Below are 27,066 nucleotides of genomic sequence, written 5' to 3'. Positions count from 1 at the left end.
GAAGCACAGGCCCCAGAGTTCAGATGGCCTGAGTTTAAAGATCAGCTCTGCCACTTCTAAGCAGTGTAAACTTGGGCCTTAATTTTCCATCAGTAAAGGGTAATAGGAGTAGCTTCCTCAGAGGATTGTTGTGAAGATTATATAACATACACTCTCTCACACACACACACAGTCTCTCTCTCTCTTCTTAAAAATGTTTATTTATTTATTTTGAAAGAGAGAGAGAACAAGTAGGGGAGAGGCAGAGAGGGAGGGAGGGACAGAATCCCAAGCAGGCTCTGCTGTGTCAGCACAGAGCCTGACACGGGGCTCCATCTCTCGAGCCAGTGAGCATGATCTGAGCTGAAATCAAGAGTCAGACACTAAACCGACTGAGCCCCAGTGCCCTGTACATTCCATTCTTGAGAATCTTTCATCTTCTAGTCTCTTTGGACAAAGGAAGAGGAGTTAGAATTCAATTCTAGACTCTAGGATTAAAGTCAATGTATGGTTTTCTGTCTTATTTGTCAGTGAACTGATTAGGGTATATACACAATTGAGGAATTTATCCAAGGAATAAGCTTTGATTTCAGTTTATTCTACCTTTATGAGTTTTGTCTTTTTTTTTTCTCCCAAGAATCAATATAGGCAGGACACAATTCTAGTTATTTGTGCAAATACGCGCTGTTATCATTTTATATTATTAGTCAACACATTATGGGCATTTACTTGCAAATGGAATATTTATAGATGGGGGAAAATAGAAAAAGCTTGATCTGGACTATTACAAAAGTTTGTGTTGTACCAATAGCTCTGATTTTTAAATGAATATGTAGATGGCTAAGAAATGGAAATACATACTAGTTGCTATTCAATGTGGTTATTCTTACATCTGGCTAAAAAGCTGACCAGCAGAATCTGTATACTATGTGATTGTGTTTCTAATAACAATAGTTACTTTTCGTTAAACTTTCATTAGTAAATAGTTATGTGCAAGGCATTTTATGTATACTCTCTTTGAAAAAGACATTTTAGCTGTGCAAGGATATCTGCTCATGATGTAAGGGGAGATTTTACTCCATTCTTCTGACACCTGTTGAACTATAGCATTTAATTATGCCAGGGTCATTGGGAGAAACCCTCCATTATGAATTTATCTGTAACCATAAATTTACATTGAAGTAAAGGAGTTTCCTCTGAGGAAAGCTGCCTGCATTGATGCCTTCCTTTTGAAATTCAAAAGTGTTACACATTTTAAAAAATGTTTATTCATTTTTGAGGAGGGGGGTGGCAAAGAGAGAGAGGGACACACAGAATCCAAAGAAGGCTCCAGGCTCCAAGCTGTCAGCACAGAGCCCAATGTGCAGGTTGAACCCATGAACTGCAAGATCATGACCTGAGCTGAAGTCAGGTGCTGATCTGATTGAGCCACCCAGCGCCCCAGGTGTTACACATTTTTAACTGACTTATACAAACTTTATTATAGCTTGCTTGTGGGAAAGAGCACTGAGACTCCTGAGAGTGAATTCACCTTGACCAGAGTAGATGTGACTAGTGGGCAGGGTCAGCCTCGGGGTGTAGAGATTGAAGAGAAACATGGGTGCTGATGCAAGTAGCTGTTCTAGTCAAAACACTCGAGAGGACATTGTGTTGTAAAGTCAAAAGCCTTATCACATTTGGCACCTGGGTCAGTTTTGTCATGGAGCATCTTCTGTCTGAACCTACCTTTTAAAGAAGGGGCATTTATCAAGGTTTGAGGAATTACAACAGCCTAAGGAAGTTGCTAGGAGCCGTAGCCCAGCTACAGCAGAGGTAATTAGGACCCCAGATTTAGTGACTGAGACACCAAAGACTACAGGAGTTCTTGGTCTGATTGAGTCTACACCTCTGAAGTTGCTTAATTTTAACAGGTGCTGACATCAAGCTTCTGCTTTAGGGACAGTGGAGGGTTGGCACCTGGAGATAATCTCTGCCGAGTATTATTATGGCAGATGGTGGCCACTATAGCAAGAGCTATATCATTACATGGCTCTAAGACTACTCTGGGCCATGAGTGACCTTCTTCCTGGATCACCAACCTCTTCTGTTGTTCCTCTTTGCCTTCTTTTAGCTGAATGTAACCCAGAGCTATGCCTTGTACTTTGTGGGAGTCATAGTTAAGGCAGGATCTGGAGACACACTAATTCTCAGGTTGGGGGAGAATATGGTTGTCCAGAGGAGTCAGTATTTGAGCCAGAGGTTTGGAATCCTCCTCCCTGGTGAGCACATTCAGTCTCAACTCCTCTTGTAACTGGCAGGGACAGTCAGCACCAACCCTAGACCATGAATCAGCCATTCTGGAGATGCTTAAGCTTAAAGGGCAAGGGAAGGCAGAGCCTGAAGAGGAATGGAGGCTTTAAACAGCTTCTCCAATATCGCAGAGTTTGTCATCCTCTGAGCCAGGATTTACCTAGGCAGCTTGACTCCAGAGGCTGTGCCTTCAACCATGCAGCTGGCTTTGCACCCAGGCCTATGTGAGCCGGAGACCTTTAAATTTGCATCGAGATTCTCTCTTAGAGTATGAAAAGGGGTGATGCTTTGGGCCACAGCCTGACTGTGGATTCTGGGGACAGTTCCAAGGCCTGGTAATTTTGCTGGTGGCTTAGTCTATATATCTTTTTCTTGGGGGCATTAAATAATCAATCTTATGAAAAAATTTATGACTTTTTCCAGCAAGAACTCTGGCCACAACTTTATGTCATATTAATGAGAAGATACATACACTTTTTAAAAATATTTTTTTATTTATTTCTAGGAGAGAGAGAGAGAGAGTGAGCAGGGGAGGGTCAGAGGGAGAGGGAGTCACAGACTGAAACAGGCTCCAGGCTCTGAGCTGGCAGTCAGCACAGAGCCCGATGCGGGGTTCGAACCCACGAACTTCGAGATCATGACCTAAGCGAAAGTCGGATGCTTAACTGACTAAGCCACCCAGGCACCCCGAGAAGATACATACATTAATACCAGCTTGAATACATCTTGACCATTTGTTGTCAGAGTCATGGGACTAAACTTCATTTGTCAGTGTGTGTCCCAAGATATAAGCATAGCATCCATCCTTTTATAGGGAGAATAAAAAGCAGTACTGGCAAAAATCAAGTATTGTCATGAATAGGTCCTTGAACCTCAGAGTTGAAATGTTGCTCAAAGAATAGCTTAGCTTTCCAACATTAGATCACAGCTGGCTCAGAAAAGTTGGCTGGCAGGAATTAAATCCATATGGTGCTTATGCTTAAATGCACATTTGTTGAGAGGTGATCTTTAGGGCACCTGTTGATGAGATCCAAATTTCTTGTTGGCTGTCAGCTGCGTGGAGAGAATGATGAGACCAGTATGTGAGATCTCGATCCTATTCTGACAAGCTCGCTCTGTTTCTGGGCCTTACAATGTCTGAGGAAGAAACTCTGATTTTGAGTGTTTATAATGCTGGCTCAGTAAGTCACTGGGAAATATTTTCAGATAATACTGTTATTTCTTATATCCTGAAGAAAGATCCCTTATTTGAGACATTATGTTAAGTGTCATTGTTATTTCATTTTCCTTCAGAGGTGATTAAAATTCAGTCTATTTTTAAACCTGGAGAACCCTTATAATTCACGTTCACTGATTTTGGCAAGCATTTTCCTACTGTTATGATTTTCCATTTACTTACTTGGTACTTTCCAACATGAGAGGCAGTAAAAGATTTGATATTAAGTAAAGGTGTTCTTGAGTAACATGTACAGCTGCAAAAAAAGAAAAAAAATGGAACATTTAGGTAAGTGAGGGTTTTGTAACTGGGCTTGATCTATTTATAACGGGTAGTGCATGATACATGAGTTGTTTCTTATAGGGGACATTGATAGAAAGAAGGCGGGATTAAATGATTAGATACTCCATTACTTTCTTCAAATGTTGAGAAGAATAGTTTGTTGCAAAATGTTAAAAAATGTAAGGTAGAGGTTACTTCTTGATCCTTAATTTTGAATAATTTTAAGGTGTCTTTGTTAATTATAATCTTCACTGAGATAATATCTTACCAGGCAACAAATTGCCTTTCTATTCTATTAGTGTGCTGAATCAAATGGTGGCAGTTTAAAGTTTCAAAAGTATGTAGAATATAATATTTATCTTTTGCAAAAAACAGTCATTCACAGTTTTATTTAAAATTTTTTTAATGTTTTATTTAATTTTGAGAGAGAGAGAGCAGGGGAAGTGCAGAGAGAGAGGGAGACACAGAATCTGAAGCAGGCCTCAGGCTCTCAGCTGTCAGCAAAGAGCCCGATGTGGAGCTGGAACTCATGATGTGAGGTCATGACCTGAGTTGAAATAGGATGTTCAACCTACCCAGGCACTGAACCACCTGGCACCCCGATATTCACAATTTTAAAACCATTTACAATTGCTTAAGTTTAAATCATGTTCAGAAGGCTTAATTGTCTCATGAGTCATGTTCTATTTAGATATTATAATAGATTCTAAGAATGTGTGGAAATTTTAGCATCAGTTCGTTGAAGAAGGTGACAGCCTCGGGGCCGCTAGTGCATAAAGGGCCTTTGTGTGAGTTAGTCCAAGGCACCTCCCCTGGGCTCTTGAGGGCCTTATAGGTACATGGCTTGGACAGTTGGCTTAGGCTGGCTTTCAGCCCCCAATCACCCCATTGGCTTTGTCCCTTTGTACAAAGAACAACCTATAGAATCCTTGAGGGAGCCCTGACCAGCTTCATTTAGAAATGGAGAAATTAGCATCCTATAAGCATTCTATTAGTTGACTCTTCACAGGAAGGATCATCATCATTTGAACAAACTGCTTTAACCAATAACATGATTTTGTTTGCACCATTTTAATGTTTAAGATAAATTAATTATATGACAATTAAATCAGTTGCTTTTATGTAACTTATAATCAGGAAAGTGAGTTAACAGAAAATGTCACTTGAGTGATCTAGATCTAGTTGTTTTTCCTTTAATAATTTACTTCATCAACAAATGAATGATACAAAGTCAACTGAGGATTTTGACAATGGTAGAGTTGTTGCTCATAAGCACCCATCTTGAGTCACTAGAACATGGTGCCTATGAAGTTTGGCCTCTTTTGAACTTCCTATGAGTGGGTGTACATCATTATTTGTTTAATGTTTATTTGAGAGAGAGAGAGAGAGAGAGAATGAGGGAATGAGTGGGGGGGGGGCAGAGAGAGGGGAACAGGATTCCAAGCAGGTTCTCTGACAGCACAGAGCCCGATGTAGGGTTTGAACTCATACACCACATGATTATGACCTGACCCAAAGTCAGACTTAATCAGCTGAGCCACCCAGACACCCCTACATCATTATTTTTAATAATCATAGACAGTAAGTGCTTAGACCTAGTCAGTTTGTCAAATAAATCTTACATTATAATTCCTGTCACTAACTTGGTAAATTATACTTAGTTTCACTTATACCTAATTTGTTACACAAGAATTTGTACTTTGTTCACTATAGATAAATAAAATTTGCTCGCTCAGCATTCTTTTTACAGCATGCACTGTAGCATAAGTCATGTCATAAAGTGGTGGATTTTTTAAATATAATTCATTGTTAAGTTGGCTTCCATACAACACCCACTGCTCATCCCAACAAGTGCCCTTCTCAATGCCCATCACCCACTTTCCTCTCTCCCCCACTCGAGCAGTGGATTTATACTCACAGTTGACTCTTGAACAACATAGAAGTTAGGGGTGACAACTCTCCCTGATCCCACAGTGAAAAGTTTATGTATTTTGACTCCCCTTTAGCCTACTGCTAATAGCCTACTGTTGACCAGTATCCTTACTGATAACATAAATGGTCAATTAATAAATATTTTGTGGGGTGCCTGGGTGGCTCAGTCGGGTAAGCCTCCAACTTCGGCTCAGGTCATGATATCACGGTTTGTGGGTTTAAGCCCTGCGTCAGGCTCTGGGCTGACGGTTAGCTCAGAGTCTGGAGCCTGCTTCAGATTCTGTGTCTCCCTCTCTCTCTGACCCTCCCCTGCTCATGCTGTCTCTCTCTCTCTCAGAAATAAATAAAACATTAAAAAAATTAAAAAAATTAATACATATTTTGTATCTTACATGTATTATATACTATATTACAATAAAGTAAGCTAGACAAAAGAAAATGTTATTAAAAAAATCATAAGAGAGGAAATACATTCGCAGTACTTACCATATTTATCAAAAAAGATCTGCATGTAAATGAACCCATGCAGTTCAAATCTGTGCTGTTTAAGGGTCAACTGTATTGATTTACTTTTGGCAAGGAACAAGAATGCCATGCGTATATATTTTAGAAGATCAGAACAATAAGCATTTTAAATTAACATTTTAGCATTAAGTCATTTAGGAAGATTTTTGGGTAATGTACTCTCAAAAAAAGCCCAAATTCAGATCTGCATTAGTAAAGAAAAACTATGCCAAACACTGAAGAGTATGGATGTGAGTCATTTGATTAATATAGCTGGATATAGAGATCCAAAGTAATAATGACCCAATAAAGTTGCAAAAGCGGGTGCTATTCAAGCTGATTCCAACATTTAAACACCTAGTAGAATCACATGCTTACCTACAATGTGACTGCATGGGTTAATTGAAATAATTAACCTAATCGTACCTTGATGAAAAATACACTCAGATATACACTCCCACCCCCATTTTCTTTTTCTTTAAAAAAATTTTTTTAATGTTTTTTATTTATTTTTGAGAGTCAGAGAGAAACAGCATGAGCAGGGGAGGGTCAGAGAGAGGAAGACACAGAATCTGAAACAGGCTCCAGGCTCTGAGCTGTCAGCACAGAGCCTGAGGTGAACCCACGAACTCTGTGCTCATGACCTGAGCCGAAGTCAGATGCTTAACTGACTGAGCCATCTAGGCGGCCTCCATTTTCTTTAATACATAGGAAAACAATATATGTTTTCTGTTTTTTTGATAGATCAAGCAAAAACAATTAGCAACAAATACTTGTAGCCAAAGATAGAAAATAAGTAATAAGGAATACATTGTGACAAATGACTAGAATCTTTAATTAAGCTCCTGTTTCATTTTTTTTTTTAACATGGTGCCATAATTCTCTTTGGTTATGTAAACCTTACCCAATCAGACTATTATTTTTGCTTTAATAATGTGTAGAGTGAAGAACATGTCCTTATATACTCTTCTTTCCTCCATGAGCACACATCCCTGGTGTCTCTATGTATCCAAATTTCCTCTTATAGGGACACCAGCTAGATTAGATTAGGGACCACCCTTATAGCCTCATTTTAATTTAATAATCTCTTTAAAGGCCTGGTCTCCAAATACAGTCACATTCTGAGGCTTTAGGGCTCATGACTTCAACATACAAATTTTGAGGAGACATAATTCAGCCCATAACATGCAGTAAATCTATTTTGATCAACCTTCAAATTACTTTTAAAAATTCCACCCAATAAATATTTACTGTCTGACACACACAATGATATGTGTGTATATTGTGTGTTACTGTGTGTAAGAAAGCGTGAGAGGAGAGAGAGAGAGAGAGGTAGCTCTTGCCCTTTTCTGGGAAAGGAATTGTTTACAAATGCAAAAAACATTGCATATAAAAGAAACACTTTTGCTAAGAAACTTAAGTCATATCCTTTTTGTTTCCTCCTTGGGAAATGATTATTCCCCTGAAACTAAAAACTTCCAGAAATGAGGGTAACTTCTGTACTATTGAGATAGATGTTTATGAGTGTGTTATTTAATAAAATTTATTATAATCAGACAAACTAAGCTTTGTTAAAAAAAAAAAAACTATTATACTGGCATATGGGACTGTGGAAATGGTCCTGTGTTACAGAACCACAGAACAGTCACTACATACAGCACAGCAGGTAAGTTTCCCAAAGTGCAATATGACCTTAATCCTCATTCTTCAGTAATGATTTATCCTCATTTTTATTTTTATTTGTTTATTTATTTTTAGGGAAGTAGAATGCATGAATGAGGGAGAGAGACAGAGGAACAGGAGAGAGAGGGAGAGAGAATCTTAAGCATGCTCCATGCTCAGGACAGAGACTGATGCAGGGCTTGATCTCATGATCCTGGGACCATGGCCTAAACTAAAACCAACAGTCAGATGCTCAACTGACTGAGCCTCCAGGGGCCTTGATTTATCCTTATTTTTAAATGACTTGTCTGCCTTAGAAAAAACAGATCTAATCTGAGACCTGAGTTTAATTTCCAGGAGACACTTCAGCTTCCGGAGTTATTGTTTATTCACTTATAAAATGGAGATTATAATAAATACAGTCTCTTCAAGGGATGACTATAAAGATCAGATACGTTTGTGCATGAGAAAGATGATGTAATGCTGAAGAGGAAGGAACACTGATTCATCACTGTTAGAATTAATGATGTATGACCTTAGAATTTAGTTAGTGTTTTGAAACTTAAGAATATTCATTATTTTCTTTTTCACTAGAATATCCTATTTTTTTTCAAATCCTGTTTTGTGTGTACTCTATGATTACTTGTTTAGCTAGTGAATCAGGTTTTAATTTTTTTGAGCTTTATCAATTTATGTAAAGAGCAATAATTTGGGAGTGTGGGGAATAGTTGGAAAAGGACACAATGATTACAAAAGCGTATGAGGGGGGCACCTGGGTGGATCAGTCAGTTGAGTGTCTGACTTTAGCTCAGGTCATGAATTCACGATCTGTGGGTTTGGACCCCGCATCGGGCTCTGTGCTGACAGCTCAGAGCCTGGCTCCTGCTACGGATTCTGTGTCTCCTTCTCTCTCTGCCCCTCCCACACTCATGCTCTGTCTCTGTCTCTCAATAATAAAAAATAAACATTAAAAAAAAGCATATGAGGAAACAACACACAAGAAATACAAAGTTTGAAAACATAACAGTTGACTGGTTTTTGGTGGAATGTTGCTATGACTTTAGGTGTTTATACAGGTGCCATTTAATCTTCCAAAGATGGGTTTTCTCAATCTTTGTTTAGCATTTCTCTTCTTCCTGGCAAGGATTTAGAAGATTGCCACTCACACTCGAAAGACAGGAAGGAAGGAAGGAAGGAAGGAAGGAAGGAAAGAAAGAAAAGAAGGAAGGAAGGAAAGGAAAGAAGGAAGGAAGGAAGGAAAGAAGGAAGGAAGGAAGAAAGAAAGAAAGAGAAAGATATTATGAGCACTTCATGTTTTAAAAAGCCTTCCAGGACAGGCATCTCCCCAGGTGGTACAGGAAGTATTTAACTGTAAATAATAGATGTAGTCATCACTGCCAAATATGTGGATTTGGGCTAAAATGCACTCACCTGAATAGATCTCGGATATGTGACTTTCAACATACTGCTTTTTAAATATTTAGGAGGAAAAACTTGACTAAATATCCAGGGGATAAATTTCCACTGCAAAAATAAATTTCTTGGTATAAACTTTAATACAACATTTAAGGGGCACTTGGGTGGCTCAGTTGGTTAAGCATCCAACTCTTGATTTGGCTCAAGTCATGGTGTTTTGGTTTGTGAGTTTGAGCCCCAGCAGGCTCTGAACTGACAGCACGGAACCTGCTTGTGATTCTCAGTCTCCCTCTTTCTCTGCCCCACATCTGCTCTTTCTCTCTCAAAATAAATAAATAAACATTTAAAAAATCTGGAAGTAATATTCTTCTCCATTGAAAAACATTAGCCCTCCTTCCTTTACAGGGAACTGACGGTTACCTTTGGTACAAAGAGTAGTTGCCTCACTCAGGACACGGAATGCTACATAAACAGAGGAAAGGAACAGTCTTGGTTAGCATGTGAAGCATGCAGCTGACATTTCACAAAGGTTCTTTGTAGAGTAACATTCCCTCCTCAGCTGTACCACAAGGTGGCTGAGTATACAGCTTGGAATTCTGCATCTGATTTCCAGTCTTCCATTTCCCAGTTATGTGACGTTCGAATTCATACAATACCTGTAATCCTCAATTTCCTCAGTTACAAAATGATAGTAAAAAGATTTATAACACAATATGAGACAGTAAATGAAATACATTTAGTACAGTGATTGGCAAATATTAATGTGATATGAGATAGTAAATGAAATATATTGGCAATGATTGGCAAATATCGAGTAGTCATTATGACTAAATATTGTTAGACTGTAATGATAGAGCTCATAATTGAACTGTTTGCATGTGAAAAATAAAGATCCCAATGCTTAATAAACCAACATTCCATAATAGAATGTCACAAAAACAGGATGGCACGAAAACAGTGAAATATTCATTAAAGAAGAACAACATGCTGAGAGAGAGAGAGAGAAAGAGAGAGAGAGAGAGAGATTGAGAAATCCAGACCAGAATGGAGACTCTTCTTCTACTCACATCAGTTAAAGTGTTTTCCCAGTTCCACTGTGAGCAACGCATGGAAATTTATTCAGATCCTCATTTTCATCCATTGAATACTTATAAATGTTATGTATATGATGCATGCCATTTATTTATGTAATGCATTCTAACATATGTAGTACTATCACTATACACATCCATATCTATTTTACTCATACTACGAAATGTTCTTTATTCCCATTCTCAATTAAAATTTTGCTTATCTTATAAAATGCCAAAAAAGTTCACACAAAGTACACTTTAGGATAATTATATGGAAATAACTGAGCTAGGTGGACTCTACTGACTATGATAGTCAAGATTCCTTTGCTAAGAGTGAGAAAACTGAAGAGTGGCATGAGTAGCTTCAAGACTATTCATTTGGAGTCAGGTACGCCTGAGTTTGGGTTCTGCATTTTCTACTTAAAAGATCAGACAATGTTCTTGGGTGTCTGGGTGGTTCAACTGGTTGAGCGTCCAACTCCGGCTCATGTCATGATCTCATGGTTCATGGGTTCGAGCCCCACATTGGGCCTTGAGCTGACAGCTCAGAGCCTTCTTGGGATTTTCTGTCTCCTTCTCTCTCTGCTGTTCCCCCACTCATGCTCTGTCTCTCAAAAATAAACCTTAAAATTTTTTAATAAAAACTTTAAAAAGTTTTTAAAAGTCAGACAATATTCTTAAATTCTCTGAGATTTCATCTCCATATCTATAAGCTCAATATAACTATCTCCAGGAGTGGTTGTGAGAATTAGAAAGTGCTATATTATCTAAGAAGAGGTTTTCTTGGAGGAGGGGTGTATGGCTGTGCTGTAACATTATAAAATGTTTGTTGTAAGAATAAAAAAAAGAGGTGTAGAATGACTTCAGTTGGAAAAGGAGAGGGATGAGATAAACACTGGATATCATGTATATTTATAAAAAGTAGGTAATTCACAAAGATCATAGCACATTATTTCAGTTTGGGAACATTTTTTTTGCACTGTTAAAGAATTTTGATATAGAACAGATATGAAGATAATCATAGACAGATAGGAAAATAATCAGATCTTTTCATAAAATGTTACGGAATTTTTATCTCATATGAATTTTAGGGAAAACTATAAACCCTTATATATTATAAACTAGGTTCAGATAGAGCTACTTTTAATTGATTTAGCCTGCATTTATTATATGTGCACAGATATATCATTGCATCTTCACAGTACTTTTATTAATCATTAATTTGTTGTCACTGCTGCTTTGTTTATTAAACCTTGCTGAGAACAGCTATGGTTCACCTAACTTCGTATTTTGCCAACATTTGCTTTTATGATGTTCTTGATGTAATATGATAGAATTTATTTTTAGAAACAAGAGAGTTAAAAAATTATTTTTAGCTAGTAGTGCATAAAATTATTACCTATACCCTTCACCTAATACAAATGGCTTCACAGACTGCTATATAAATGGACCCTCTCACCTGAATTTTTATTAAGAATTCTGTCTTCCATGGGTGTTGATTCTCTAAAAATTGCAGGAGGGCTCATACTCTATATTAATCTAGATGAACATTTTTTTAAACCAACCTAACAACTGGTTGGGACTATTTTAGAGAATAAATGACTTTTGTATATTGTGTCTTAATACTTTACTTCTGTTAATAGGAGCCAATTAAGTTACAGGAGATTTTGATATCAGAATGTGTTCATTTTTTTTTTTTTCGTTAGAGTGTAAAACTTCTCCAGGGAAGAAAGAGGTTAAGTAAGGACATAATGAGTGGGAAATTTCCTGGAAGAATGATTTATACTTCACATTAAGGTATAGATGTCACAGCAAATTCTCATAGGGTCAGGCAGGTAACATACATGAGGTACACAGGAAGAGAGGGAACTGTAAGATAACCAGAGCAGCGGGGACTATAGTGACCTGGGAACTGTACTCACTGGACCAAACGAATCACTTCTGAGAGCTTTCTGTGGTTTTTTGAGCTGCGTGTAGCTACCTTGTCTTAAAGGATGGGTCATATTTGTGTAAGAGAGTAGAAGAGACAGCTTCTAAGACTGGAGGTTCATGTAAGCAAAAGTAAAGGAAGAAAAATATCCTGGTGGTCGAGGATGACCTTAAGGAGAAGCCTAGTTTAGAGCAGTATTGCTTGACCAGGGGGGTGGGTTTTCTCTCTCTGAGACGTTTAGTAATGTTTGTAGACATTTTTGCTTATCACAGCTGGAGGAGGGTGCTACTGGCATTTCATGGGTAGACACCAGGTTTGTACTAAATACCCTACAATGTACAAGTCATTCCCACAAGTATTAAGCCCAAAATGTCTGTGTACCAAGATTGAGAAACCCTGCTCTAGATGAGTGTGTGTGTTGGGGAATAAGGGAAGGCATATTAGATGTTATATTCTGCAATTTATGGTTAAATACTTCAGCAGAGAAGGTGTAAATTTAACTATATCCTAAGATCCATTAGTAAACATTTGAGGTATCTTAGAAATACGTACTCCAGAGGTGGTTTGACAATATATGAAAGATCCTATGTAAATCCGCCCAAATTTAGAGTCCCAGACAGGCAGAGAAATTTACTATCTTTATTTCAATTAATATCAGTTGCTTTATTGATTAGTATAAAGAACATAAGAGATTATTTTTCAATCCATGAAATGAGGACTTATGAGTCTGGAAATTTTGTATAGTCATGGCAGTTGGTGCATAAAGAAGGCTCAGAGATCCAGTAAGGCCAACGGACCACATGCTTTGGAAAGGCTTTGTAGGCTTAGAATTCTAAACCTGTGTTAGGTTCACTTGTTCAGCAGAAGACATTGTTGCCTTGCTCTGACTAGAACGTTAACTGAATCCCATCGTTAGAATAGAGTAGAGGATGGGAAATGAGGAGATGTTGGTCAAAGCATACAAACTTCTAGTTATAAGATGAATAAGTTTTGAGGACCTAATGTGCAGGATGGTGATGATAGTTAATCATACTGTATTATATACCTGAAAGTTGCGAAAAGAATAGATCTTAAATGTTCTCACCACACACACAAAAATGGTAAATTAGGGGATGTGACAGATGTTTGCTAGTGATATAGTGGGGATAATTTTACAATATATAGGGGCGCCTGGGTGGCTTAGTCGGTTAAGCGTCCGACTTTCGCTTAGGTCATGATCTCGCGGTTCGTGGGTTCGAGCCCCGCGTCAGGCTCTGTGCTGACTGCCAGCTCAGAGCCTGGAGCCTGTTTCAGTCTGTGACTCCCTCTCTCTCTGACCCTCCCCTGCTCACGCTGTCTCTCTCTCTCTCTCTCCTAGAAATAAATAAAACATTAAAAAAAAATTTTACAATATATAAATGTACTAAATCTAAATCAACATGTTATACACAAACTTACACAATGTTTTATGTCAGTTATATCTCAATAAGGCTGAGAGAAAAAAAGAATAGTGTAGAATCTGCTTCAGGTAGATTTTCCACATAGAACACTGTTGGAACACCAGAAAGGATAGAGATGGGACTTCATGGAGCATATAGAATAGGCAAGATGGCTGTTCCAGGGTCAAATGACCGTTTGAAGAGGTGGTGGATCTAAACCTCAGTTTTGCTTTCATTTTTGGGGTACTCAGACTGCTGAGGCTGTGAGAGAAAACCTACGGGCTTTGTCTCTCTCTAATCATTGGTTACAACTGAAAACTACTCAAAAGAATCCACTTATTGTGAATTAACAATGGATCTAGGTTGGTTTTGTAGAGTCAGGTTACAGGAATCCTTGAAAGTCAGGCACAAGAATGGGTACAAACCAGGAACTTGATGTGATGGGCAGCTGAGAGCAGGGGATAATGAATTACTAATGTCTAAGGAAAAAGTTCCTAAAAAGGAAAAGATTGATGGTAAGAAAACCAGTGGGAAAGCTGTTAAAATAATAAGATGTGAGGTATGAGGTGATGAGAGCCAAGGTTCTGTTGGAGTCAGCAGCAGTTAAGAACAAAAGTTGAACCATGTTGAAGGCATGAATAATAATCAGAGCTAAACTGCATAGTTCTTTGCTTTTTAGTTACTGTGCTGACCCCTTTTCATTCATTATCTTACACCTCAGAACATCTCTACAAGCTAGATATTAGTTGTACCCCCATTTATAGATGAGAAAAGTCAAGCACAAGAGTTTGAGTGACTTGCTTAGGATCACAATATTAGTAAGTGATGGGCCAGAACATTTGGAGACAGATTAGCACAGGTTTGCCTGGTACGCCTGGTGTGATGGCTATTTCCAAAATGACTGTGTTGGAGATGAAGTCAGTTTGAGTGGTGGAGGGAGAAGGGTACAAGTAGACCTGCCAGGTTGGAGAGGGCAGAATGTAGTAAGAGTTGTTGGCTAATGGATGTTCTGTCCAGAGGATATGTGGAAACGGAGCCCGAATAGACTGAGCCAAACCAACAACTTTATGAAGTTAAATTGTCCTATTTTCCTGGATTTGTTTGGATTTCTTGAGTAGGTTTATTGAACTTTTAGTGCTTCATAATTCTAGATTTCAATTGCCAGTGAGATTTGCCTTCTTGTATGAACAGTATAGGAATTAAGCCCTTTGGACTCCAAAGACTTGTGTCAAGAAAACCACTTAAGTGTCATTCTTAAACATGCATGTCTGATATTCAGACCTACTAAGATGCAGCATTTATGAATACCAGGATATGGATTTCTGTAGATTTAAAAAATTTTTAATGTTCATTTATTTTTTGAGACACACACACACACACACACACACACGTGTGCGTACGCATGAGTGGGGGAGGGGTAGAGAAAGAGAGTGAGACACAGAATCTGAAGGAGGCTCCAGGCTCTGAGCTGTCTGCACAGAGGTGAATGCAGGGCTCAAACTCATGAATTGCAAGATCATGACCTGAGCCAAAGTCAGATGCTTAACTGACTGAGCCACCCAGGCACCCTTGAATTTCTGTAGATATTAATCCCAGATAGTTTGGGTTAGGTAGAAACAATAGTTTTTATTATTTATTTATTTAAGAAATTAACTTAAAAAATTTTAATGTTTATTTTTGAGAGAGAGAGACAGAGCATGAGCTGAGGAGGGGCAGAGAGAGAGGGAGACAGAATCCCAAGCAAGCTCCAGGCTCTGTAGCACAGAGCCTGACGTGGGGCTCAAGCTCACACACTGTGAGATCATGACCTGAGCCAAAGTTGAACATTTAACTGACTGAGCCACCCAGATGCCCATAACTAATAGTTTTTAGATTATAGTGTTAATCAAGCTTCTATTCCTTGCTTTACTCACCCCTTCCCCCCAAACTCCAAGGGTGAGGCAGGGTCATCCTTAGAATTTTTTGAAAGACTGTTGCGGTTCCTAGTTGGGGCTTAAAAGTATCTGGGACACAATTAATTGGATTGTATGTATTTATATATTATATATAATTATAGATGAACACGTTTAATCTATAGATCATCCCAAAGTCACAATGAAAAAATCAGGTAAACTATCCCATCCTGTCTTTCAAGCTCAGACACTGAAAAGCCAGTGGGTGTTCTCAAGGATCCTTCTTGTCATGTGTTAGAAACTCTCGCAGACAATTTACAAAATGACATTTTCTTCTAATGTCCTCATTGATGAATTTGCTTGGTTAAATATGTTGTTAAGTCAGAAACTGCAGTGTGTGTGTGTATGTGTGTGTGTGTGAGAGAGAGAGAGAGAGAGAGAGATGTCAACTTTTCTAAGACAGAGGTCTCTGAAAACTTAGCAGACTCACCTGACCTTGACAATGGGTCTGGTAATACAGACTTCACAGAAATTTATTGGTAAAGAGATTAACCTAGGTACCAACACTTTAGCAGGTTGTAGAAAAAGCTACAAATGAAGTAAGTCATTAGAGACCATGGTTTCCTTGTCCTGGAAAAAATAACAAGCTCCAATATTTATTGTACTCTATCACATTAGCAAGATGTACCAGTCAACACTAATCAATCACAGCTATTGGAAAGCAAATAATTAACATGTCTCATTGTATTATTCATCCTCTCAGCTAGCAGAAAGACTTGATAATGGGGTCTCTGTGTGCTACTTGACTGTTTGCATTCAATTTGGATTTCAGTCAGAAAATGCTCAAATATTCTTAAAACATAAAATGGCAAAAGATGCTAGCCTGAGCTTATTGACATATGATCTACTCATTTCTTTCTAAGTAATAATTTCCAGGAAGTGCAAGGTACTAAAATAGATATCATCTACATAAACATTTTACGAAAGTAAAATTATCCTGAAAAATGGTCCTTCAAACACCTTGATATTGTGTAGGTATGATACGAGAGAGAACCCTTAGTTTATAATGTAATGAAGACCATAATAATTTGAGTTTTTATGAGGTTATTTGCTTTTTCTGCAGAACCTCAGGTGTGGATTATTATTTTAAACAATGCAAACTAATAGACCTACACTTTCAGTTTGTAGAAACTGAAGACTCTGTAGAAACTGTAGACTCTCTTTCAGTTTGTAAACTAACAATTATTGTGTTTCATACCTCTCAGATTGCAGTATTAATTGATCATATTCTAAGCAGCTATATTTTCCCCTTTTCATAAAGTAAAAAAGATCAATAGAAAAAACTTATTTATAAGCATTTATGAAGGCCTATCATAGGCTGGTTGGTTTATTAGATACTTTACATGTTTTATTGAGAATAATATAACCTTCACAGCAACTCTATGAAGTAACTTTTATCCAGTGATACTACTTAAAAAAATAAAGACGTTTCTTTTCAGGTTCATAGCAAAATTCAGAGGAAGATTAGATAGGTGTGGTGGTAGGTGCTGCTGGGCTTTGTAGTCTTTGTCAAGGATTTTTGGATATTTTCCTTGAGGATAATTGATATCACTGGAGAACTTTGAAGAGGGATATAATCCCGCACATTTTCAAATGAACACTCTGGCATATGTGTGTATGCTGTGGAAAGTGGTGAGAGTGGAGAGGTAGAAGCAGAAGGCCAATTAGGAGCCTACTGCAATAGTCCGGGTATGATAAGGCAGTGGCCTGGAGCAGGTCAGGGTAATGGAGATGATAAGGAGTGATAAACTTCAGGATACATTTCAAAGGAAAGTGATGGGATTGACTGATGCATTGCATGTGGTATGTGACAGAAAGAGCAAGTTCAGGAGGACTCTAGGGCTTTGTGTTTCATGCATTAGATTGCCAGTGGTTGCTGTGAACATTCAGAAGTGAGAGACAGGTGACCACCTCCTGGGGTAATCATGGAGGACTTAGGGAAAACATGGTGGGATTTAAACTGGATATTGACAGATAGGATATGTTTAAAGCTAAGAAGAAAGGGGGCAGAAATTTCAGGCTGGTGAAATGTAACAGGGAAAAGAGTAGAACTTGGGGTGCCTGATGGCTCAGTTTGTTAAACATCCAACTTCAGTTCAGGTCATGATCTCATGGTTTGTGGGTTCATGCCCTGCATCGGGCTCTGTGCTGACAGCTCAGAGCCTGGAACCTGCCTGCCTGCTTCCAATTCTGTGTCCCCCTCTTTTTCTGCCCCTCCCCTGCCCACACTGTTTCTCTCTCCCTCTCTCTCTCTTTCTCAAAAAGAAATAAAACATTACAGAAAAAAAAAAAGAAAAGAAAAAGCAGTGCAGAACTTGGAAGAGGCAATGATGTTTCTTGAAATGAGGAAAGTTGAGAAGGAATAAACTTTGGAGGAAGAGCAAGAATTTGAAAGTTTTGAAAGTTCTTATTAGATACTCAAACTATTTACACATCCTCAAACATTTCATGCTCCTTTTATTTGTGAGACTTGTTTGTCAGAAGCAGTAAACCAAGAACAGATAGTTCTGTGCTCAAAGTACTTTATAATCTCTTTGTCTTATTTTCTTTAGCTATGATTCACATGTAAATGATTTTACCAATTCCAGATCCTATTAGGAGATTGTTTAAAAACCACTTTTCTCTCTCACAGTGATTTAGTTGACAGTGATACTCCATGTTATCCTTTCAAAATGCCTAGTTATTTTTCAGAATTATTCCAAGCTCTGATATTTAGAAATCCTTCTCTACTATTTATAAAATATTTAGAAATCCTTGTCTACTGTTTACCATTTATTGTAGAGGACTGGTTAATTATGTTTTCTATTAATATGATTTAGTTTTTCCCTGAAAATTTATATTACTTCATTAAAGCCATGAATCAACTTTAACATCATTTAGTTCTTACTAATGAAGCCCATTTCAGAGTGCTTTCTCATTGCTTTTGGGAGATACAGATACTTGAATGGAGGTTTGTTATTGATAATGAGCGGTTTTCCTAAAACAGTGACATCAAAAAGTACATAATAACATTTTGTCCACCTGGTACTAGATGTGGATTTCTCCAAGTAAAAATTTAGCATAAAGGGTAAAAGTAGGTTCTGGTTTTTCCCCTTCTAGCTGTGTGGCTAGAATAAATTACTTAATGCCTCTACAGTCTCAGTTTTACCTGCTATACAATAAAGGTAACAGTGGCACCAAATTCATAAGTTTGTTGTGAGAATTGAAGGAGATGATCTACATGCAGTGATTGACACATCACTTGGCACATAGTAAATGCTTAATAAATTATGTTAATATTATTATGATTATCATCATCACAAAGGGTAGAATACCATATCAAATGCATTTTGTTGCATTTACTTCTTGCAAAGTGTTGAAGTGGTTTTTGGTGGATATAAAGATGGAGAGTATAGTCTGTTCTCTTCAAAATTTTATAATCTTGGGGAATAAATAGAGTACTATTCTTGAAAAGAACATAATAATAAAATATTGAAATGTAGTTCAAGAGAAAAATTATGACAAAATAGGACAAGATTTATGACCCATGAATTTCATTGATAATTGTTGCTGTGGGCATTTGGAGAGAGAGATGGTTTTCTACACTGAGGTGACCATGGAAGACTTTGGGAAAATGTACTGGAATTCAAACTGTATGTTGAAGAGGAACAGGAGTTGTTTAAAGCCAAGAGAAAGGGGGCAGAAATCTCAGGCAGGTGAAATTTAACGGGGAAAAAGGCAAAATGAGGAAGAGGCAGTGTTTGTAAGAATGCTATGATTTCTTTAAAAAATTTTTTAGTGTTTATTTATTTTTGAGAGAAAGAGTGAGGGAGGGGAGGATCAGAGAGGGGGATTGAGAATCCAAAGTTGGGTTTGTGCTGACAGCAATGAGCCCAATGTGGGGCTTGAACTCACAAACTGTGAGATCATGACCTGAACCATAGTTGAATGGTCAACCAACTGAGCCACCCAGGTGCTAGAGTGCTATGATTTTTATTAAAGTAAAGCAGGCTTTTTTGATGAGTCATCTTTCTAAAGTTCTATTGGCAAAATAAAGTATGCTCATATATGGAATTTAAGACACAAAACAAATGAACATTAGGGAAGGGAAGCAAAAATAATATAAAAACAGGGAGTGGGACAAAACATAAGAGACTCTTAAATATAGACAACAAACTGAGTGTTGCTGGAGGGGTTGTGGGTGGGGGGGAAGAGCTAAATGGCCAAGGGGCATCATGGAGGACTCTTGTTGAGATGAACACTGGGTGTTCTATGTAGGGGATGAATCACTGGATTCTACTCCTGAAATCATTATTGCACTATATGCTAACTAACTTGTATGTATATTAAAAAATTTTAAAAAGTATGAAAATGAGAAAGGTAAATGAATGGATATAACTCACAGAAATAGACTCGAATTAAAAATTTCCATGCTAAAGATAAAAAGTTTAGAAAACTTCAGTAAAGTGGGATTCTAAGCACTCCTTATTCAAAATTTTAAAATATGGTTTTCTAATGGCATAACCATTATGCCTGCATTTTTAAGACAATCATTTGAAAGTAGAGAAAAGCCTGACTGTGCTTGCAAATAAAAAACTTTTAAAAAATGTTTTATTTATTTGCTGTTTTGAGAGAGAGAGAGAGAGACAGCGCACAAGTGGGAGAGGGACACAGAGAGAGAGGGAGACACAGAATCTGAAGCAGGCTCCAGGCTCTGAGCTGTCAGCACAGAGCCTGAGGGAGGGCTTGATCTCATGAACTGGGAAATCATGACCTGAGCCGAAGTTGCAGCTTAACTGACTGAGCCATCCAAGGCGCCCTGCAAATAAAAAACTTTTGAGATCTTTGTAATTGCTGTAATTTCAGATCTTTATTTTGGAATTCAAAAGCCGAGGCTGACCATTTGCTCTCTGTACTCTTTCTAACTGCTCCCTTGAGCCTCTTCTTGTTGCTCATGAAGTAGGAAAGGGCCAAACAAATGGCAAGTAAAACATCTTGGTTTATATCTCAGATTTTTTTTCCTGCTATAAATACTACCTAGTAATGAGGATCAGATTGACTGAAATATAAAAACAATAACAGATAAGATAAAATACTTGGTGATATTTTAATGGTAGCAATAAATTTCCATATTTTGCACATATAAAGTTAGACATACATAGTTTGGTGATTAGAAGTTGTACGTGAGAGTACACATGTCAGAAGACTGTGACTTTAAAGGGATGACAAATGATTAACCTTTGGTTTTGTAATTTGTAATTTATGAGGCAAGTACATGAGAAAAGTGCATTTCATGTACGGGAAATGACACAGTAGAGAGAAGACACGTGGGCTTAAGGGGCTTGTGAGCAGTTTCTAATAGCTAGAGCACACACTGTATGTGTGTGTGTGTGTGTGTGTGTGTGTGTGTGTATGTGTGTGTGTGAGAGAGAGAGAGAGATGAGAGAGATGACCGCCAGACAGAGACAGACAGACAAAGAGAGCCAGCACAAGAAAGCATGAGAAAGCAAGCTAATGGTGAGATTGGAATGGTAATGAGCCATGGTGGACACCATGGGGATTACTGTTGGACAGGGTTGTGGTTGGAAGGCAACTTAGAGAGAAGAGTGTTCCCACCTTTCTGAAGAAAACTGTCATAATCCATGCAAGAATGGTAGGAATAAGAACTAAGGTAGCCACTAAATGCAAAAACAAAGATAGCCTCATGAGACATTTAAAGCAGAGCAGACAAAACTTGGTTACAAACTGGGCTTTGGGGCCGAAGGAGAGGAAGGAGTCTCAGATGACTCCCTGGGTTCTGAATAAGGTGACTGGACAGCATCATTTATTTAGCAAATATTTACATACTAAGTGTTTTTAATCTCTTTGCCGGGCTGACAGATTCTTGGCACATAAAGGTAACAGAGTTTAGTGGAAGGGTAGGCAAGTGAACAAGCAATTATATTACAGGTGATAAATGATACTGTTTGTTCTGATAAAGAATACAGGAAGAAAAGGAAGGAGAGATGAATTATAAGGAGAAACTATGCATTCAGTTCTAGATGCAAAAAATTGAGAGAGGTCTGGAACCTGAAAGCGGGCATTGGGGGTTATACTGAGAGGCAAGAAGAGCTGGAGAAAGAAGAATCAACAAGAAACTGGAATCAGAAAGACCTGGGATTGAATTGTTGCCTGGCTCCATCACTTGTTAGATTTGGAATTTCAGGGAAGTAAGTTTCTTCATCTGAAAAATAGGATTCAGATCACCCACTTTCGGAGTTACTGAGGTTGAGTGAGATAAAAGGGTGCACTTTAAATGGTTTCAAAGTGTGGTGGCATTGCATAGATTAGGTCTGTAGTTCAGGTGAGGGATCTAGGCTGGGGGAACATAATGATCGATGATGCTTCAGGAGAGACTGTTTTGGACAGATCTAGCTTAGCGAGAGGGGCCTTGGTGATTTCTGTTTTCTGTTATCTGAACGATTATTCAGTTCAGATACTCAGATTGTTCTGTTCAGTTTGAATCATTTTCCTGCCTTTGGGAAGACAGAGAATTACTGAAGATAGTAATATCTTTTAAAATTAGGTCTTTATGATGTTTTTTATTAGGGTGCACATAAGAGCACATATAGCAGTAACTTGCTTGTTTCATAGAAAGAATTTTCTAACCTATATTTCTCTAAGATGATGCCTGCATCCATCATTATTGGAATGATGGCAATAGCTCATTTGAGACCTGTCAAGAAGGTCAATCATCACGTAGTCATGTGAGAGTCCCCTCAATGTCAGGCTGATCTGCAGGCATATGAGTGAAAAAAATTGCAGTTTGATCTATGCAAAGAGCATGGATGTGACTCAGAAAGTGCTTAATTTTACTGCTGCCTTGGTTTCTTAATTCCTTGAGTGAACTTAGACAAGTTTTTAATCTCTCTGAAACTGTTTTCTCAAGGTTAAAATGTAGTTAATAATAATTTCCTTGCACATGTATTGTGATCCCTGAATGAGATAAGAAATGCAAAATGACTATCACATTGCCTGGCACCTAGTAGCATCCAAGTTTTATTCCTGAAAACAGAACCTCGGAATCCTTTTTGGTTTTTTTTTTTCCTCTCAAAAGAATACACACTGATGGCACTCTTCCCCAAAGCTTGAAGCTAATAATAACATTCCTTTGTGGCAACCTTAGAAACAAGCTGCCAAACCGAAACATAAAAACTGGGCGATCACATACAATCCAATTTTAGATTTACTTGCTGGGGATGTAACTTGCGTATGAGTCACTGGGAGTCCTGGGTGCTATAAGAGAGTGTTAGGCATAAGAACAGGCTGTATTTACCTTAACTGTCTTTTATTCTTCTCACTAGTAGATGTCTGTGAAAAAGAACTCAGGTGCTGTCAGAGAAACACATCAAAGTGTCTGAAAGAGCTAAATGCATTATTAATTAGAAGCAGTAATATGAGCTGAAGTCCTGTCTAGAATTCAAATTATCTAGTAGATTTTCCCACCACATTCCGTGTGCCATTCCTTTTAAAGTATAAGTTTCAAACTAAGTATGTTTATAGATCTGGCATATTCCTTTCTTGCATTGGAGCGTTTCCTTTCCTTATTAAGAATGGAAGCTCTCTAAGGAAGGGTGTTTATCTTTACCAGAGCTGCTTATTTACTGTAGCATTCCCTGCATGGTGCTTATTTCTTCATTTCCCTCTCTGCTCTTCTAGTGTTTCACAGCTGAGGCTGCTGCTTCCTGGGTTCACACTCCTCCTCCCTCCGTTTCCTCTTACATAGTGCCTTCTGTTTTTCTCTCACATGTGAACTCTTCTTTCTTCTTTCTTGATTCTCTTAAGCCATTCCTTTCTAGAGACACAATCCCTGTCTTCATAACTACCTTTTAAGGATCCCAACAATCCGCCAGGCACAGTGGTCTGCACCTCTGGGTCCATCAACTCACTCCTTCCTGTAGCCCTCCAGCAGGGAAGTTTCCATTACCGCTTTGCCACCGGATTTTGATTAGTGTGCCTGAATCTCGCCACTCAAGCATTGGCCCAAGGAGCAGCAAACACCCTGTTCTTTGGGCCTCGTGACTCTCCTCCTCTATGTACTGAGGATGAAAATGCATCCTGGTAGGACTGTTTGGAGGCTCAAGTAAAATAGCAAAAATGAACTATTCTTTCTAAGTTCCATAAACTGCTAAAATTCAAAAAAAGCCCTTGATCAAATCCTTTTTATAAACATACTAGTTTATGCTTGGATAAATGATCTAAGCCCTAAGTGAACTGGTTCCTCATTTTAAGCAAAACTGTTAGGACAAGACAACAATGGCAGGTCCTAGATGCTGGACGGTGTCTTTAGAAAGTGACAAATGCTGAGTGCATGGCTAGCAGATAAAACTGCCTCTGGTGAGAAAGATGCTGCTTATTAAGATTAAATAAAAGGCTCTCATGATTTCTTATTTTACCTTCTCCAGATTCTTTGGCCATACCCTCTACATTCTTTTGGCACTTTGTTTCTTTGGCTTTGGGGCTTCCGATGACATTTTCCACTATTTGCCCACATCTCTTCCCCCAGGACCTCAAACTGAAGATGCAGCCAGTTAGCACTCACTGATTATCACCATGGTCCTCCCTGGTCCTGGGTCTCTCGCTCATTTTTCACCCAGAATAACAGGGAGAGCTGTGAGCTGCTGCATGATGAGGACCGTGACTTCCAACCTCTTGGTAGGCTCATAGCTTGGCCTCTCTCATCCATAAGTGTATATGTGTGTTTAAATACCTTGCTTAAGCAACATATTCGCCAAGTGAACAGAAGATGTCCCATCCTATTACTGGAACATGAGCATCATCACATCAGCTACCTGGTAATTCTTCTTCCTAGCAGAGACCCAAGCACCAATGCTATTTTACACCATTCTCATGAGTTTATTAGCAGTAGCTAGAGATAGTTTTAATAGTGATCTTCCATAGTAAAATTGCCTATATGGTGATAGCATTTTTTTATATATTAGGTCACTGTACACTTAGTTTCCATGTGGCTTATTTGTGAGAGGTTGTGCTTATAATGATTAAGTCATTAGAGTTAGAAAAATCGTGGTTCTAGTGAAAGGTACTGAAAAAATTAACTTCTCATAACCTCGGATTCCAAAGATTAACATTGTCAGGAGGGAGAAGCATATCAGTTATGTAGGGAGGATCCCTTGACTACTTTCTCCAAAGCATCCCCACCCCTCTCACCTCACTACCCTCTATCCTACTATCTTGTTTTTTTTTCCCTAGAATTTCTCATAATCTGATATGATTTTATAGTATTACTATTTTATTACATAAAGACAATGTAAGCCCCTTGAGGGCAGACACATTTTCTGCTTGGTTTGTTGGTGACTCTCTATCTCTGGTATATGGTAAATGCTCACTAACTGTTTATTGTATGTGTGAATAACATACGCAAATATTTAGTACAGTATCCACTAGATAGTAAAACTCAATAAAGAATCGTTATTATTACTATAAATATTGTGATGAGCTTCCATGAGAATTTAAGAGTTATTAATATGTTATCTTGTTCCTTAAGGTTTCTTTGGGTTTCTCCTCTCTGTCCTGCACGGTTTCACTATAAAATCTCCTCTGGTCATTGAGTCAGCCATGCTAACGGTTTCCAGTTCTACATTTCTGCTCTGGAATCCCACTTTTGGCGTGTAGGCATCTCAGACTCACCCTGTTTCCCAATCCACCTCATCCTTCTGAGCTGCTTTTTTTTTTTTCAGCCTAATGGCATCTGTACTTACCCCAATGCTCAGATTAGAAACTCTGGATCAAGTTTGATCATTTCCTGTGTCCAGTCAGCTCACTATTTCTCCCTTGCTTTTCCTCACTTGCCTAACTTAGCCTATCATTGTCTCAATTTGAACTTTTACAGTAACGAATAAAATGGTTAAATTTTATTAAACACACTCTCAGGACTTTAAATGCATGTGTAAAAGCCTACAAGGTAGCTGTTATTCATGTTATTGCTATTATCATTTAACAGATGAAGAAAAAACAAGGTTCTGAGAGGTTAAACGGTTTCCTAAAATTCTTAACAATTGCTACGTGGTAGAGCCAGGATTTAGGCTTAAATTGGGCTGATTTGAGAGCCTCCAACCATTTGTAAAATCTTCTTAATTACCACAATTTCCCCTTTTCGGCCCGTGCTCCAATCCACCTTGTTTTCCCCTTTCCTCTGAGTGATCACTCAATTATTCAAGAGTCATCTTAAATATCACCTCTGCTTTTCCTGCCAGACTCTGCGAGGTAGAGGTAGATGCTTCTGCTGGGACTCCACCGCACTCCGCACACAGGTCAACCTTGGCCATTATTGTTTTGTATTATTATTTGGCCTTTTACTTATCAGCTCACATCCTTGATAGCAGAAGCCTCACCTAATAAATGTTTGTAGGTACAATATCTGTACTCAGCAGGAGCTAGGTAAAGTTTTGTTAAAAGAATGCTTCTATAAATACTGTTTGATGAGGAATTTAATACTTGCTCTTTTATTTCTATAGAAATGCTATTAATTTTTTTCTACAAAAATGTATGCATTTTAGAATACCTGTGTTTTCAAAAATATTTATTTTTGAGAGAGACAGAGTGCATGAGCAAAATCGGGGGCGAGAGGGACAAAGGCAGGGAAGACAGAGGATCCCAAGCACAGACTCCATGCTGACGGTAGGGAGCCCAGTATGGGGCTTGAAATCACAAACCACAAGATCACAGTCTGAGCTGAAGTCTTAAGCTCAACCAACTGAGCCACCAAGGCACTCCTAGAATACTTGCCTTTTAAGCTAAGTCTTCTCTCCTTTGGTTTTCTACAAATAACATAGGAAGATTTTAATAAGCAATCCCTTTCTGATTGTGTCCCCAATTTCCATGTCTTGTTTTGTATCTGGTGACCTCTACTTACCCTGATATCTTTCTTGTCTCAGTCTATTTTCCTACCACCCTATACGCCTACGTTCTATTTTCCCCAAGCTTTATTTTCTGCTAAGCAACAGGTAACATGTCAACACTAGTGTTTCATTCTTCACTTACAGCTTGAATTTCAATCCCGTTTTCATCTTCTAAGAGCAGTGATGGAATTCCAGGTCCTAGATGTGGGGAAGATATTTTTGGGCAGTGGTATCTTATGATTTCTTCAAATCACACCCTATTATGTCTTTGGAGAAAGCTTTACATATCTCTTTTCTACAATCGTTCTTCCAAAATTGGTTAAAAGTCCTTAGCAGTTGATGAAACTATGGTGTGACTGATGAATTATAAATAGGAGAGTGTTCATCTCTGCCAAGATGTTTGAATCTCAATTGTACAAATCTGTCACTATCTTCTTAGGAGAAGATAAGATTTTATGTTTATGCAGATACAATGAAGGCTTATCTCATATATCTCCAGAGTTTGAAAATGTAGATCTAAAAACAGAAGAAGATCA

Source organism: Crocuta crocuta, unplaced genomic scaffold (genome assembly GCF_008692635.1).
Source record: "Crocuta crocuta isolate KB4526 unplaced genomic scaffold, BGI_CrCroc_1.0 scaffold462, whole genome shotgun sequence".
Taxonomy (NCBI): Eukaryota; Metazoa; Chordata; class Mammalia; order Carnivora; family Hyaenidae; genus Crocuta; species Crocuta crocuta.
Note: the sequence above shows the minus strand (reverse complement) of the source record.